Source organism: Convolutriloba macropyga, chromosome 4 (genome assembly GCF_964194025.1).
Source record: "Convolutriloba macropyga chromosome 4, txConMacr16.3, whole genome shotgun sequence".
Lineage (NCBI taxonomy): Eukaryota > Metazoa > Xenacoelomorpha > Acoela > Convolutidae > Convolutriloba > Convolutriloba macropyga.
The window spans coordinates 20,157,247-20,173,449 of NC_134471.1; positions in this window are offsets into that span (position 1 = coordinate 20,157,247).

Below are 16,203 nucleotides of genomic sequence, written 5' to 3' on the forward strand. Positions count from 1 at the left end.
ACCCAATCAACTAAAATTTTCCATATACGTTAAGAAATCTTTCAATGTCTACTTTGCATTTGAAGCATTTGGACACTATGTATGGGGAGTAACTGACAAACCGATCATAGTTCTAACAGATAACAAAAGCGTTACGCGGGTTTTTTAAGCGAAACAATTACCTGGTAGTTTGTGGAACGCATTAGACTAAGTTCTTGCATCTAAATTTCAGTTGGGACATTTTCCCGGTAAATGGCGCTGCCGATTATCTCTCCCGAATCTATGTTAACCCATCAACAAAATTTCAAATGAAGATCAAAAACGAAGTTCGCGTTCAGAACATTGAATTGAAAATTTTATCAACAAAGCCTGGACACACTCCCCACAGAAATATATCAACCAAACTTTATAAGCACAACGACAACAATGACCATCAATAGCGTAGAAGAAAACATTCTAGCAAATAATGCTTCTCGAAGACAATACATTGTATTCAATGGCTGAAGAAAATTCAATTGATAAACTCATTTTGGATTTTAAATTAGAGTCACTAGAAATTCGCTGAACAAACAACTGACATAGATAATGCTAAGACGATACGATGGATTGCGAAACGACAGAAAATAAAATCCAACACAACTTATCCATCGTATGATTCACAAATATATCACAAGCAAATGAATAGAATTGTTCTTGTAAATCTTGTACTGTACAGAAAATTCATTGATCACACAAGAAAAGTAGTTGCAAAATAACTTGTACTACCGGAAACCTTAAGAGAGGGACTTCAATACCAAATACAAGATTCTAAGATCAAAGGCCATTTGGGTATACAAAAAAACTATCACTGAGTTCCAAAGAAAAAATTACTTTCCTGGTTTCATTGAATTTCTGAGTGTATATTTCAACAACTGTTTATCTTCTCTTGCTTCAAAATCGCCAAAACGTGAAATAGTTACACCGCTACTGAACCCGGTAAGCTTGATCACAAGCAAAAGACTTACTTCAAGTTGATGTTGTTGGCAAAAATCAGGTGGTTAATCCTTCGTGGTAACAGCAATGGATGCATTTTCCAAATACCTATTTGCCCAACCAATAACCTTGCCCTCAGCTGAGGGTATTACAAAAGTCTTAAGGAACTGATTACTACAACAATCATATATTCCACTGTCAATTTGAACTGATTAAAGATCAGCGTTCAAAGTCCAACTCATAAGTGAAGTAGCCAGAATGCTTGAAGTAAAATGAAACCACGCATCTGTAAAACACGCACAAACAATTGATCTTTTGGAGCGAACGCATGGACCACAGAAACGGTACTTGAAAATTTACGAAAACACAGAAAACATGACTGGCATAAATACATTGACTTGGCTGTTTTTCAACAAAACACACAGCCCTAGTTGGTCCACCTACTCTAATCTCTTAAAGGAGAGTACCATTGAATCCAATTGATCTCCGATTTAAAAAAAAACGTTACCAAGGTTCTCATCAAAATATGATTACGTAAGCGAAATCCAAACCAAAAAGATGGATCATTTTTCAGATGTGAAAGAACCACTAATAATGTCTTTAAAAAAACTGCGAATACTATGACAGGAAAACAAAAACTGTTCCACTAAAACAACGACCAATATTGCATGCTTCTTCATCCAAAAATTTCAGTTAAATATGACAAAAATGGAAACCTAGAATGCAAACGGGTAAGCGTACATAGGATAGAAAAAGTCCTTACAAAAAGAGAGCATATGGAAAGCATAATAATTCCAAAATTTCATCAAATGAAGTAACAGAAAACACAACACCTAATATAAACTCACCAGAAAGCCCTTCATCATATAAGGTGCCGCCTTCATCTGTATAATCTCCAATTCAAAAAGACAATGCTCAAGCCATATCCAGAATTAGCAGTGCACTGACAACAAAATATTTTGACCCGAAAGCCCCGGTTTAAAACCTTTGTAATTTTCTGAAAATCAAAAAAACAACAACAACAGCAACATATACAACAACAAGCACAACAGCCTTCAACAAGCCCATCAGTTCCTCTGTCAGTTTTAGGACCACATGTATCTAATAAAACATCTCGTTACCGAAGGCAACGAAAACAAACCCATTTCTATCAATCGGAAAAGTAAATATTACTTTACTTCATATCACCATTGCTTCACCCTCATAACTATAAAAACTTATTATAATCTTGACCTTCTCACCGTCATTTACCCTAGCTGTTTTAATTTCCATTACTTTTTTTGATCTCAAACTTTAATTGTTTTACAATTTGTTCATTGAATCGTTAGTACCATTATATATCAAGACGTTAGCCTAATATTGCATATACACACCGCGTATTCCATACTATAGCGAGTAGCTATGCAGACTACTGAGCACTGTTTCCATCAGTGACTAAGGAAATAGTGATTCCTAAATTTTCAAACAAGTAGTCAAAAAATTTCATCCTATTGCCATTCTTAATACATTAAGGGAAAAAAATGTGAAAGTTATGCAAAAACAAAACCTTTTTAAAAACTCTAATTGCGAGATATTGACCAACTCATTGCCGGCTTTCGATTGATACATATTTCAATTACTCAACTCAATACAGAAAACAGGGGTAAATGACTTGAGATTCCATACCATATATTCTTTGACTGCATTTATTTAGTCTGCAGTTTTCATTTTGCGGCCATTTTGGAATCAATTGCCCATGCATGACGAATGACTCAAGCTCTTACAAGCTTCCATGGCATGCTGAGCCACCACACAGACGAATGTTATTTTATTAGTGGAATAACAAATCCTCCACGAATGTTTCTTTATATGTTTTTGCCACTGTAGAGTAAGGTTAAAAATAATCTCACTTCCTTTTACTTTATTTTCTCACTTTCTTTTCTCACTTTTTTTCTCACTTTCTTTTCTCACTTTCTTTTCTCACTTTCTTTTTTCAGTTTCTTTTCTCACCTTCTTTTCTCACTTTTTTTCTCACTTTCTTTTCTTACTTTCTTTTCTCACTCTCTTTTCTCACTTTCTTTTCTCGCTTTCTTTTCTCACTTTGTCTTTTCACTTTTCCTTTCTTTATTAATCTATGTTATTATTTCTCCCGAATATCGGTGCTGCCGATTATCTCTCCCGAATCTATGTTAACCCATCAAAAAAATTTCAAATGAAAATCAAAAACGAAGTTCCCGTTCAGAACATTGAATTGAAAATTTTATCAACAAAGCCTGGACACAGTCCCCACAGAAATATCTCAACCAAACTTTATAAGCACAACAACAATGACCATCAATAGCGTAGAAGAAGGCATTCTAGCAAGTATGCTTCTCGAAGACAATACGTTGTATTCAATGGCAGAAAAAAATTCATTTGATGAACTCACTTTGGAATTTAAATTAGAGCCACTGGAAATTGCCGCTGAACAAACAACTGACCAGGATAATGCTGAGACGATACGATGGATTGAACAGAAAATAAAACCCAACACAACTTATTCAGCGTATGATTCACAAAGATATCACAAGCAAATGAATAGAATTGTTCTTGTAAATCGCGTATTGTACAGAAAATTCCTTGATCATACAGGAAAAGTAGTTGCAAAATAACTTGTACTACCGGAAACCTTAAGAGAGGGACTTCAATACCAAATACAAGATTCTAAGATCAAACGCCATTTGGGTATACAAAAAAACTATCACTGAGTTCCAAAGAAAAAATTACTTTCCTGGTTTCATTGAATTTCTGAGTGTATATTTCAACAACTGTTTATCTTCTCTTGCTTCAAAATCGCCTTTCCAAGTGACTGACTTCAAGTTGGTGTTGCTGGCCAATTACCAAAATCAGGTGGTTATTCCTTCGTGGTAACAGCAATGGATGTATTTTCCAAATACCTGTTTGCCCAACCAATCACATTGCCCTCAGCTGAGGGTTTTACAAAAGTCTTAAAGAATTGATTTTTACAACAATCATATATTCCACTGTCAATTTGAACTGATAAAAGATCAGCGTTCAAAATCAAACTCAGAAGTGAAGTATTCCGAATGCTTGAAGTAAAATGAAACCACGCATCTGTCAAACACGCACAAACAATTGGTCTTTTGGAGCGAACGCATGGACCTCTGAAACGGTACTTGAAAATTTAAGAAAACACAGAAAACATGACTGGCATAAATACATTGACTTGGCTGTTTTTCAACAAAACGCAATGTATCACACAGCCCTAGGAGTTTCACCTACTCTAATCTCTCAAAGGAGAGTACCATTGAAGCCAAATGATCTTCGATTCAAAAAATAGCTACCAGATCAAAATATGATTACGTAAGCGAAATCCAAACCAAAAAGATGGATCACTTTTCAGATGTGAAAGAACCCCTAGCAACGTCTTTAAACGAAACTGCGAATACTATGACAGGAAAGCAAAAACTGTTCGGCTAAAACAACGACCAATATTGCACGCTTCTTCGTCCAAAAATTTCAAATGAATATGACAAAAATGGAAACCTAGAATGCAAATGGGTAGGCGTACATAGGATAGAAAAAGTCCTCACAAAAAGCAACTATTTGAATCGAATAACAAATACAAATAATACTCAGATCGTCCACCCTGTACTCTTGAAACCATTTCAGTCACAATTCCAAATCGAAGATTCGCGAATAATTAGCAATGAAATTTTGCGAAGATCCAATGATTCCAGAGGCTTTGAAGGGGCCACAAATTTTTGACTCTTAAGTTGAGAAACTTATTTGTACACTAATTGATACAAGGAGTACAGCTCAAGTGAAACTTGGACTGATAGAAAAGAAACTTGATAAAAAAAAGAAGGAGAGCATACGGAAAGCATAAAAATTCCAAAACTTCATCAAATGAAGTAACAGAAAACACAAATCCTAATATAAACTCAGCAGAGAGCCCATCATCTTATAAGACGCTGCCTCCATCTGTATAATCTGCAATTCAAAAAGACAGTGCTCAAGCCATATCCAGAATTAGCAGCGCACTGACAACAAAATATTCTGACCCGAAAACCCCGGTATAAAATCTTTGTAATTTTCTGAAAATCAAAAAAACAACAACAACAGCAACATATACAACAACAAGCTCATTAGCCTTCAACAAGCCCAACAGTTCTTCTGTCAGTTTTAGGACCACATGTATCTAATAAAATATCTCGTTATCGAAGACAACGAAAACAAACCCATTTCTATCAATCGGAAAAGTAAATATTTCTTTACTTCATATCATCATTGCTTCACCCTCATAACTATAAAAACTTATTATAATCTTGACCTTCTCACCGTCATTTACCATAGCTGTTTTAATTTCCATTAGTTTTTTCGATCTCAAACCTTAATTGTTTTACCATTTGTTCATTGAAACATTAGTACCATTATATATCAAGACGTTAGCCTAATATTGCATATACACACCGCGTGCTCCATACTATAGTGATTAGCTATGCAGACTACTGAGCACTGCTTCCATCAGTGCCTGAGGAAATAGTGATTCCTAAATTTTTAAACAAGTAGTCAAAAAAATTCATCCTATTGCCATTCATAATACATTGAGGAAAAAAATGTGAAAGTTATGCAAAAACAAAACCTTTTTAAAAACTCTAATTGCGAGATATTGACCAACTCATTGCCGGCTTTCGATTGATACATATTTCAATTACTCAACTCAATACAGAAAACAGGGGTAAATGACTTGAGATTCCATACCATATATTCTTTGACTGCATTTATTCAGTCTGCAGTTTTCATTTTGCGGCCATTTTGGAATCAATTGCCCATGCATGACGAATGACTCAAGCTCTTACAAGCTTCCATGGCATGCTGAGCCACCACACAGACGAATGTTATTTTATTAGTGGAATAGCAAATCCTCCACGAATGTTTCTTTATATGTTTTTGCCACTGTAGAGTAAGGTTAAAAATAATTTCACTTCCTTTTACTTTATTTTCTCACTTTCTTTTCTCACTTTTTTTCTCACTTTCTTTTCTCTCTTTCTTTTCTCACTTTCTTTTTTCAGTTTCTTTTCTCACTTCCTTTTCTCACTTTTTTTTCTCACTTTCTTTTCTCACGTTCTTTTCTCACTTTCTTTTTTCAGTTTCTTTTCTCACTTTCTTTTCTCACTTTTTTTCTCACTTTCTTTTCTCACTTTCTTTTCTCACTTTCTTTTCTCACTTTCTTTTCTCGCTTTCTTTTCTCACTTTGTCTTTTCACTTTTCCTTTCTTTATTAATCTATGTTATTATTTCTCCCGAATATGGGCGCTGCCGATTATCTCTCCCGAATCTATGTTAACCCATCAAAAAAATTTCAAATGAAAATCAAAAACGAAGTTCCCGCTCAGAACATTGAATTGAAAATTTATCAACAAAGCCTGGACACAGTCCCCTCAAAAATATCTCAAACAAACGTTATAAGCACAACAACAATGACCATCAATAGCGTAGAAGAAGGCATTCTAGCAAATATGCTTCTCGAAGACAATACGTTGTATTCAATGGCTGAAAAAAATTCAATTGATGAACTCAATTTGGATTTTAAATTAGAGTCACTAGAAATTCCCGCTGAACAAACAACTGACATAGATAATGCTTAAGACGATACGATGGATTGAGAAACGACAGAAAATAAAACCCAACACAACTTATCCATCGTATGATTCACAAATATATCACAAGCAAATGAATAGAATTGTTCTTGTAAATCTTGTACTGTACAGAAAATTCATTGATCACACAAGAAAAGTAGTTGCAAAATAACTTGTACTACCGGAAACCTTAAGAGAGGGACTTCAATACCAAATACAAGATTCTAAGATCAAACGCCATTTGGGTATACAAAAAAACTATCACTGAGTTCCAAAGAAAAAATTACTTTCCTGGTTTCATTGAATTTCTGAGTGTATATTTCAACAACTGTTTATCTTCTCTTGCTTCAAAATCGCCTTTCCAAGTGACTGACTTCAAGTTGGTGTTGCTGGCCAATTACCAAAATCAGGTGGTTATTCCTTCGTGGTAACAGCAATGGATGTATTTTCCAAATACCTGTTTGCCCAACCAATCACATTGCCCTCAGCTGAGGGTTTTACAAAAGTCTTAAAGAATTGATTTTTACAACAATCATATATTCCACTGTCAATTTGAACTGATAAAAGATCAGCGTTCAAAATCAAACTCAGAAGTGAAGTATTCCGAATGCTTGAAGTAAAATGAAACCACGCATCTGTCAAACACGCACAAACAATTGGTCTTTTGGAGCGAACGCATGGACCTCTGAAACGGTACTTGAAAATTTAAGAAAACACAGAAAACATGACTGGCATAAATACATTGACTTGGCTGTTTTTCAACAAAACGCAATGTATCACACAGCCCTAGGAGTTTCACCTACTCTAATCTCTCAAAGGAGAGTACCATTGAAGCCAAATGATCTTCGATTCAAAAAATAGCTACCAGATCAAAATATGATTACGTAAGCGAAATCCAAACCAAAAAGATGGATCACTTTTCAGATGTGAAAGAACCCCTAGCAACGTCTTTAAACGAAACTGCGAATACTATGTCAGGAAAGCAAAAACTGTTCGGCTAAAACAACGACCAATATTGCACGCTTCTTCGTCCAAAAATTTCAAATGAATATGACAAAAATGGAAACCTAGAATGCAAATGTGTAGGCGTACATAGGATAGAAAAAGTCCTCACAAAAAGCAACTATTTGAATCGAAAAACAAATACAAATAATACTCAGATCGTACACCCTGTACACTTGAAACCATTTCAGTCACAATTCCAAATCGAAGATTCGCGAATAATTAGCAATGAAATTTTGCGAAGATCCAATGATTCCAGAGGCTTTGAAGGGGCCACAAATTTTTGACTCTTAAGTTGAGAAACTTATTTGTACACTAATTGATAACAGGAGTACAGCTCAAGTGAAATTTGGACTGATAGAAAAGCAACTTGATATAAAAAAGAAGGAGAGCATACGGAAGGCATAAAAATTCAAAAACTTCATCAAATGAAGTAACAGAAAACACAAATCCTAATATAAACTCACCAGAAAGCCCATCATCTTATAAGACGCTTCCTCCATCTGTATAATCTGCAATTCAAAAAGACAATGCTCAAGCCATATCCAGAATTAGCAGCGCACTGACAACAAAATATTCTGACCCGAAAGCCCCGGTATAAGATCTTTGTAATTTTCTGAAAATCAAAAAAACAACAACAACAGCAACATATACAACAACAAGCTCATTAGCCTTCAACAAGCCCATCAGTTCTTCTGTCAGTTTTAGGACCACATGTATCTAATAAAAAATCTTGTTATCGAAGACAACGAAAACAAAGCCATTTCTATCAATCGGAAAAGTAAATATTACTTTACTTCATATCATCATTGCTTCACCCTCATAACTATAAAAACTTATTATAATCTTGACCTTCTCACCGTCATTTATCATAGCTGTTTTAATTTCCATCAGTTTTTTCGATCTCAAACCTTAATTGTTTTACCATTTGTTCATTGAAACATTAGTACCATTATATATCGAGACGTTAGCCTAATATTGCATATACACACCGCGTATTCCATACTATAGCGAGTAGCTATGCAGACTACTGAGCACTGCTTCCATCAGTGCCTGCGAAAATAGTGATGCCTAAATTTTCAAACAAGTAGTCAACGAAATTCATCCTATTGCCATTCTTAATACATTAAGGGAAAAAAATGTGAAAGTTATGCAAAAACAAAGCCTTTTTAAAAACTCTAATTGCGAGATATTGACCAACTCATTGCCGGCTTTCGATTGATACATATTTCAATTACTCAACTCAATACAGAAAACAGGGGTAAATGACTTGAGATACCATACCATATATTCATTGACTGCATTTATTTAGTCTGCAGTTTTCATTTTGCGGCCATTTTGGAATCAATTGCCCATGCATGACGAATGACTCAAGCTCTTACAAGCTTCCATGGCATGCTGAGCCACCACACAGACGAATGTTATTTTATTAGTGGAATAACAAATCCTCCACGAATGTTTCTTTATATGTTTTTGCCACTGTAGAGTAAGGTTAAAAATAATCTCACTTCCTTTTACTTTATTTTCTCACTTTCTTTTCTCACTTTTTTTCTCACTTTCTTTTCTCACTTTCTTTTCTCACTTTCTTTTTTCAGTTTCTTTTCTCACTTTCTTTTCTAACTTTTTTTTCTCACTTTCTTTTCTCACGTTCCTTTCTCACTTGCTTTTTTCAGTTTCTTTTCTCACTTTCTTTTCTCACTGTTTTTTCGCTTTCTTTTCTCACTTTTTTTTCTCACTTTCTTTTCTCACTTTCTTTTCTCGCTTTCTTTTCTCACTTTGTCTTTTCACTTTTCCTTTCTTTGTTAATCTATGTTATTATTTCTCCCGAATATCGGCGCTGCCGATTATCTCTCCCGAATCTATGTTAACCCATCAAAAAAATTTCAAATGAAAATCAAAAACGAAGTTCCCGTTCAGAACATTGAATTGAAAATTTTATCAACAAAGCCTGGACACAGTCCCCTCAGAAATATCTCAACCAAACTTTATAAGCACAACAACAATGACCATCAATAGCGTAGAAGAAGGCATTCTAGCAAATATGCTTCTCGAAGACAATACGTTGTATTCAATGGCTGAAAAAAATTCATTTGATGAACGCACTTTGGATTTTAAATTAGAGCCACTAGAAATTGCCGTTGAACAAACAACTGACCAGGATAATGCTGAGACGATACAATGGATTGAGAAACGAGGGACTTTAATACCGAATACAAAATTCTAAGATCAAAGGCCATTTGGGTATACAAAAAAACTATCACTGAGTTCCGTAGAAAATATTACTTTCCTGGTTTTATTGAATTTCTGATTGTATATTTTAACAACTGTTTATCTTGTCTTGCTTCAAAATCGCCAAAACGTGAAATAGTTACACCGCCATTGAACCTGGTAAGCTTGATCACAAATTTTCCAAGTGACTGACTTCAAGTTGGTGTTGCTGGCCAATTACCAAAATCAGGTGGTTATTCCTTCGTGGTAACAGCAATGGATGTACTTTCCAAATACCTGTTTGCCCAACCAATCACATTGCCCTCAGCTGAGGGTATTACAAAAGTCTTACAGAATTGATTTTTACAACAATCATATATTCCACTGTCAATTTGAACTGATAAAAGATCAGCGTTCAAAATCAAACTCAGAAGTGAAGTATTCCGAATGCTTGAGGTAAAATTAAACCACGCATCTGTCAAACACGAACAAACAATTGGTCTTTTGGAGCGAACGCATGGACCTCTGAACTTGAAAATTTAAGAAAACACAGAAAAATGACTGGCATAAATACATTGACTTGGCTGTTTTTCAACAAAACGCAATTTATCACACAGCCCTAGGAGTTTCACCTACTCTAATCTCTCAAAGGAGAGTACCATTGAAGCCAAATAATCTTCGATTCAAAAAATAGCTACCAGATCAAAATATGATTACGTAAGCGAAATCCAAACCAAAAAGATGGATCACTTTTCAGATGTGAAAGAACCCCTAGCAACGTCTTTAAACGAATCTGCGAATACTATGACAGGAAAGCAAAAACTGTTTGGCTAAAACAACGACCAATATTGCACGCTTCTTCGTCCAAAAATTTCAAATGAATATGACAAAAATGGAAACCTAGAATGCAAATGTGTAGGCGTACATAGGATAGAAAAAGTCCTCACAAAAAGCAACTATTTGAATCGAAAAACAAATACAAATAATACTCAGATCGTCCACCCTGTACACTTGAAACCATTTCAGTCACAATTCCAAATCGAAGATTCGCGAATAATTAGCAATGAAATTTTGCGAAGGTCCAATGATTCCAGAGGCTTTGAAGGGGCCACAAATTTTTGACTCTTGAGTTGAGAAACTTATTTGTACACTAATTGATAACAGGAGTACAGCTCAAGTGAAATTTGGACTGATAGAAAAGCAACTTGATATAAAAAAGAAGGAGAGCATACGGAAGGCATAAAAATTCCAAAACTTCATCAAATGAAGTAACAGAAAACACAAATCCTAATATAAACTCACCAGAAAGCCCATCATCTTATAAGACGCTTCCTCCATCTGTATAATCTGCAATTCAAAAAGACAATGCTCAAGCCATATCCAGAATTAGCAGCGCACTGACAACAAAATATTCTGACCCGAAAGCCCCGGTATAAGATCTTTGTAATTTTCTGAAAATCAAAAAAACAACAACAACAGCAACATATACAACAACAAGCTCATTAGCCTTCAACAAGCCCATCAGTTCTTCTGTCAGTTTTAGGACCACATGTATCTAATAAAATATCTTGTTATCGAAGACAACGAAAAAAAACCCATTTCTATCAATCGGAAAAGTAAATATTACTTTACTTCATATCATCATTGCTTCACCCTCATAACTATAAAAACTTATTATAATCTTGACCTTCTCACCTTCGTCATTTACCATAGCTGTTTTAATTTCCATTAGTTTTTTCGATCTCAAACCTTAATTGTTTTACCATTTGTTCATTGAAACATTAGTACCATTATATATCGAGGCGTTAGCCTAATATTGCATATACACACCGCGTATTCCATACTATAGCGAGTAGCTATGCAGACTACTGAGCACTGCTTCCATCAGTGCCTGAGAAAATAGTGATGCCTAAATTTTCAAACAAGTAGTCAAAGAAATTCATCCTATTACCATTCTTAATACATTACGGGAAAAAATGTGAAAGTTATGCAAAAACAAAACCTTTTTTAAAAACTCTAATTGCGAGATGTTGACCAACTCATTGCCAGCTTTCGATTGATACATATTTCACTTACTCAACTTAATACAGAAAACAGGCGTAAATGACTTGAGATCCCTTATCTTATACGCTTTGACTGCAGATGTATAGTCTGCAGTTTTCATTTTGGAATCAATTGCTCCATGCATGACGAATGACTCAAGCCCTTATAAGCTTCTATGGCATGCTGAGCCGCCACACAGACGAATGTTATTTTATTAGGAGAATTACAAACCCTCCACGATGGTTTCTTTATATGTTTTTGCCAGTGTAGATTAGTGTTAAAAATAAAGAACATTATTTTTACCCTTGTTCTACAGCTTGCTTTTCTAGATACATATTGCGTTGATTTGGCAAATTAAAGCTTTGCTTTCTTCTTTTACTTGCTCCAAGATAACCGTTTTTCAGGCCACGTTTAGAATAATTACTTGTTGTATAGATTACTCCAGACTCAATGAAAGCATGCAAATGTTCAGTAAGACCACTGACTTCAACACCTCGGGATTTATCAATTGACTTGCTTACTAAAAGGGAGCCTTGAATGAAAGCCTAACTTAACAAAGATTTAAATCCTTCATGAGGCATGCCACTGCCATAACTTCGCAATGAACGTTGAACTCGAAGCGAATTAATATTAGAAGCTCTCCAAACCCATCACATGGAAACACCAGCTGTTAAAGTATAAGAGCATGCGCAGAAGGACTAAGTTGGAACAAAATTATTTCTGGCTCGGGAATATGAAACTTCACAGCCTGATTTTCCTGGTCAGTTTGCACCGCACTCGGTAAGTTTCATAAAATCTTCAACAAATCAAAATCTTTATTCAAAGTGGAGTAGTGCAAACCTGGAGTACATATGATTTTTTATTCTATTTAAAGTAACGGAAATAGAATATTCTCCTCCAGTCCACCATCAGTCCACCACGCATTAAATTGAACAATCGTATAACATTTTCATTTCTTTAAAGATTGTGGAATTTGAATATGCATTCGGACATTCCAACGGGCCATATAAATTCGAGATTCTCTTTCTTTAGATCTACATTAAGAGAGAAGATAAAAATAATTGTCTGCTTATTTTCGAAAATCTAATGAATTCTCAACATTATCAAGAAAAATTATAAAATTTGCTAATGACAACAAATTATGTTTTCGCACCACAATTGGTAGTTTTACCCAGTTGCTAAAGACGTTGCTTGCATAGCCTGATAAGGATATTAGATTTACCGCTTACAACCACGTTTTTGCTCCATTTTGGTCAACAACTCTTACCGATTGCCACCCAAGTTATTTAACTTTTCTGGATTACGATAATCTGGGTTAATCTGAATTTTTCTATACGATCATGAATAGCAAAAAGGTTAACATTTGGCCTTAATTGATGTCTTGCATCTTTAAAAAAAATTATCTCTTACTCATTTCAATTATAACTAGAAAATTAATTGAAAAAGAAATTAATGTTGCAATTAATTGTCACGGTAGGTTGAAACAACAAAAGCTATTCCGCAAGGCCACAGACAAACACATAAGGCCGAGCAAACCAGCACAATACAAATAATACCGGACCAATGGGGGCCACTACCAACTTCAAGGCCACCATTGCAGGGATACATCATTCTTGGCACATTGTAGACAATCGAGTCACCTTCTTACAACACAGTGCGATCTCTGCAGCACAATAAATTATTGTCACTGTCCAACTGAATAATTTTAAAAGGCGCAACCAAGGCAAGAAGAAGCAGAAAGTAAACGCTCATGATTCAACCTTGAAAAATACATTACCTGATTATCCGGTGAATTTATCATTTCAAACATTACATTTGAAGAGCTGAAAAGAACTAAAACAAATATTTTCTTTCATTTGACAAAATAAATTTAATAAGCCTCTTTAAGTAAACTTTACTTAAACTTTATTACATTGACGTCAACCGACAGTCAGCACCAAAAAAGATGCGACATCAATTCTCAGCTTCATTTATGATAAACAGCCTGCAGCGAAATTTTATTAAAGCACTTGAATTACTTTTAAAAAAATTACCACCAAAATTTAATTCTTCTTGAAGCTATGTTTATTAAACAAAGAGTCTGTAAAGTCTCGCCGCTTCACCTTTAAAAAGTTCAAACTTTGTAGGAGGACCAGATTTTGTATATTTTCATTCTGGAGGTTATTATTATAATTTTTTTTATCTCACGTTTTCTACAGGTTGCTCAATGTAGCTTTTTCTGGCCGACTTGATTGCGGTGTAAGCCCCATAACAAAAAAGATTTTGACCTAGATCACCTTCCTATATGTTGTCTGAATCAAGTACAAACTTGACAATTCCAATTAATTTCAACAGCAAATACCTATCATAATGAAAATACACAAAAATCTTGCAATCCTGGCAATGATTATTTTTTGTTTACTTTAAAAATTGACAGAAAAACTTTCTAACGATGCAATTAAATTCGTCTATCAACAAAAAATTCTCTTTGTTGTAAAATTTACAACAATTGAGTTCTTGGTTCCATGTCTACAACTACCGCCAAGTATTGATATAAATTTAGAAAATCTATTTAACCTTATTGAATCTTCTTGGCGCACATACAAAGTTGGATGTAATCTGAGCCATATTAAAACTGATGAAGACAGTTTTGATTCCGGTTATTTAACCGAATATGTAGAACAGCAATTACATTTCGCTCAGATCTATTTGATAAACTTAAGACAAGAAATCTCATAAACACTTGCAACAAAAATGACAAATGCCAGACAATAACGAGGTGTACCGTTGATTGCCGATATCAGCTATTACCGCAGAAGCGAGGGTAGCTTGTGCAGTGGGTAGAATTTATTTGGAGACTGCGGTGACTCAAGCCAAAATCGAGAGGATATCGATTTTGCCATAAGAAAACTAGATGAAGACGATGAACAGTGGACAGAAGTCAAATCCAATCGAGAAGAAAAATTCTTTATTTTGGAATCAGAACTGAAAGAAGTGAAGCAAACGGAGAAACAAATTGCTCAAACGCACGAAAAACACTCAAAGATACTCAACAGAGCCATTAGATTATAGAGTCAAACTCTCGCAAATTGATAGCGAGTATTTTTACAGTATTTTTATGCTCATAATCACAGACTAAACCTTCAAATTAATTTGGCAAGCTCTCTCATTGCGCTTAAAAACAAAATAAATTACAATAGAATTGCAACACAAGCAAAACCATTTGAATATCTTGAATGCCGTTATGACAACGGTTAACAAACTAATCCCGTTGAGTTTGTTAGCTAAACAAATCCTGAATTCATTTGTTCAAAAGCAAATTACGTCAAACGAAAAGTTGTTATTGGCAATCCCACCAACACAGATATTGACTTCTTATTAAACAAAACTCTTAATGAATGTCGTTCCTGAGGAAAACGGGATGATCTTCCGACTTGCTATACCATTCGCTTCTGGCTCTAGTGCCTTAAGATTGTATAGGACAATTTCGAGCTCCATGCCGACAAATGATTCTGATAGCTATGCATCACAATAAGAGACAGAGAGAGATTTTATTTCGATTGCTGAATCAAGGAGAAGAATTCTGTTACTTCACAGCATGAAATAGAGAATTGTGATGACTCCAGTAATTTTTCGGTCTGTTCTAAAATTTTTTGCTCTTGTCTTGGCAGAAAACACTTGTCTTGGTGCTCTTCTTTCAGGAAATTAGTTCACTGCTTTACAAAGTTGCGACAATAACACAGTTAGGTTGTCTGACAAAGAAAATGCACGAAATCTAGGAACCGGAAATTGGCGCATAACTTCTGCTTCTGCGCAGTTTTCTATGTTTCTGAGGGAAGTGAAGAACAATGATCCTCTCAGATGAAAGAAACGTCCAGGATATAAAGCTTGTGTGCTTGAACTTGATGCAGAATGAAAGTTGAAACAAGATTTATGGAAAACAGAGCAGATATCTTTTCCTGCAGAAAGAACAGTGAAACTCAACTGGAAGTAAATTTGACAGAACCTCTGCAATATCTCTTTTCGAAAATACAATCACATAGCGAAATGCTTCATTTTGCAACGGTAACGCAAGCGCTGCAACAAATGATTGAGAGAATTCAGTTAGAGATGACGACCTTGCCCGACTACCACGTGAAATCGTTTGATGAACTTCACGAACTAACAAAGCCAATATTAATTAACATGAGAACCATACGTCCAAGAAAAAGATTTACCGCTACAACAACTTGGCAGTTAACTATTATTTTCGGAGTCATTTTTATCATGATATCGAACCTTCTCCAATTTGCAGGTGAATATTTATGGAATCGGTAAGAAAAACCACACACGCTGACAGTTTTTTATTGGAAAGAAAGAGATACAATTCAAACCAGTGATCGTCCTCTTTGATGGAGATA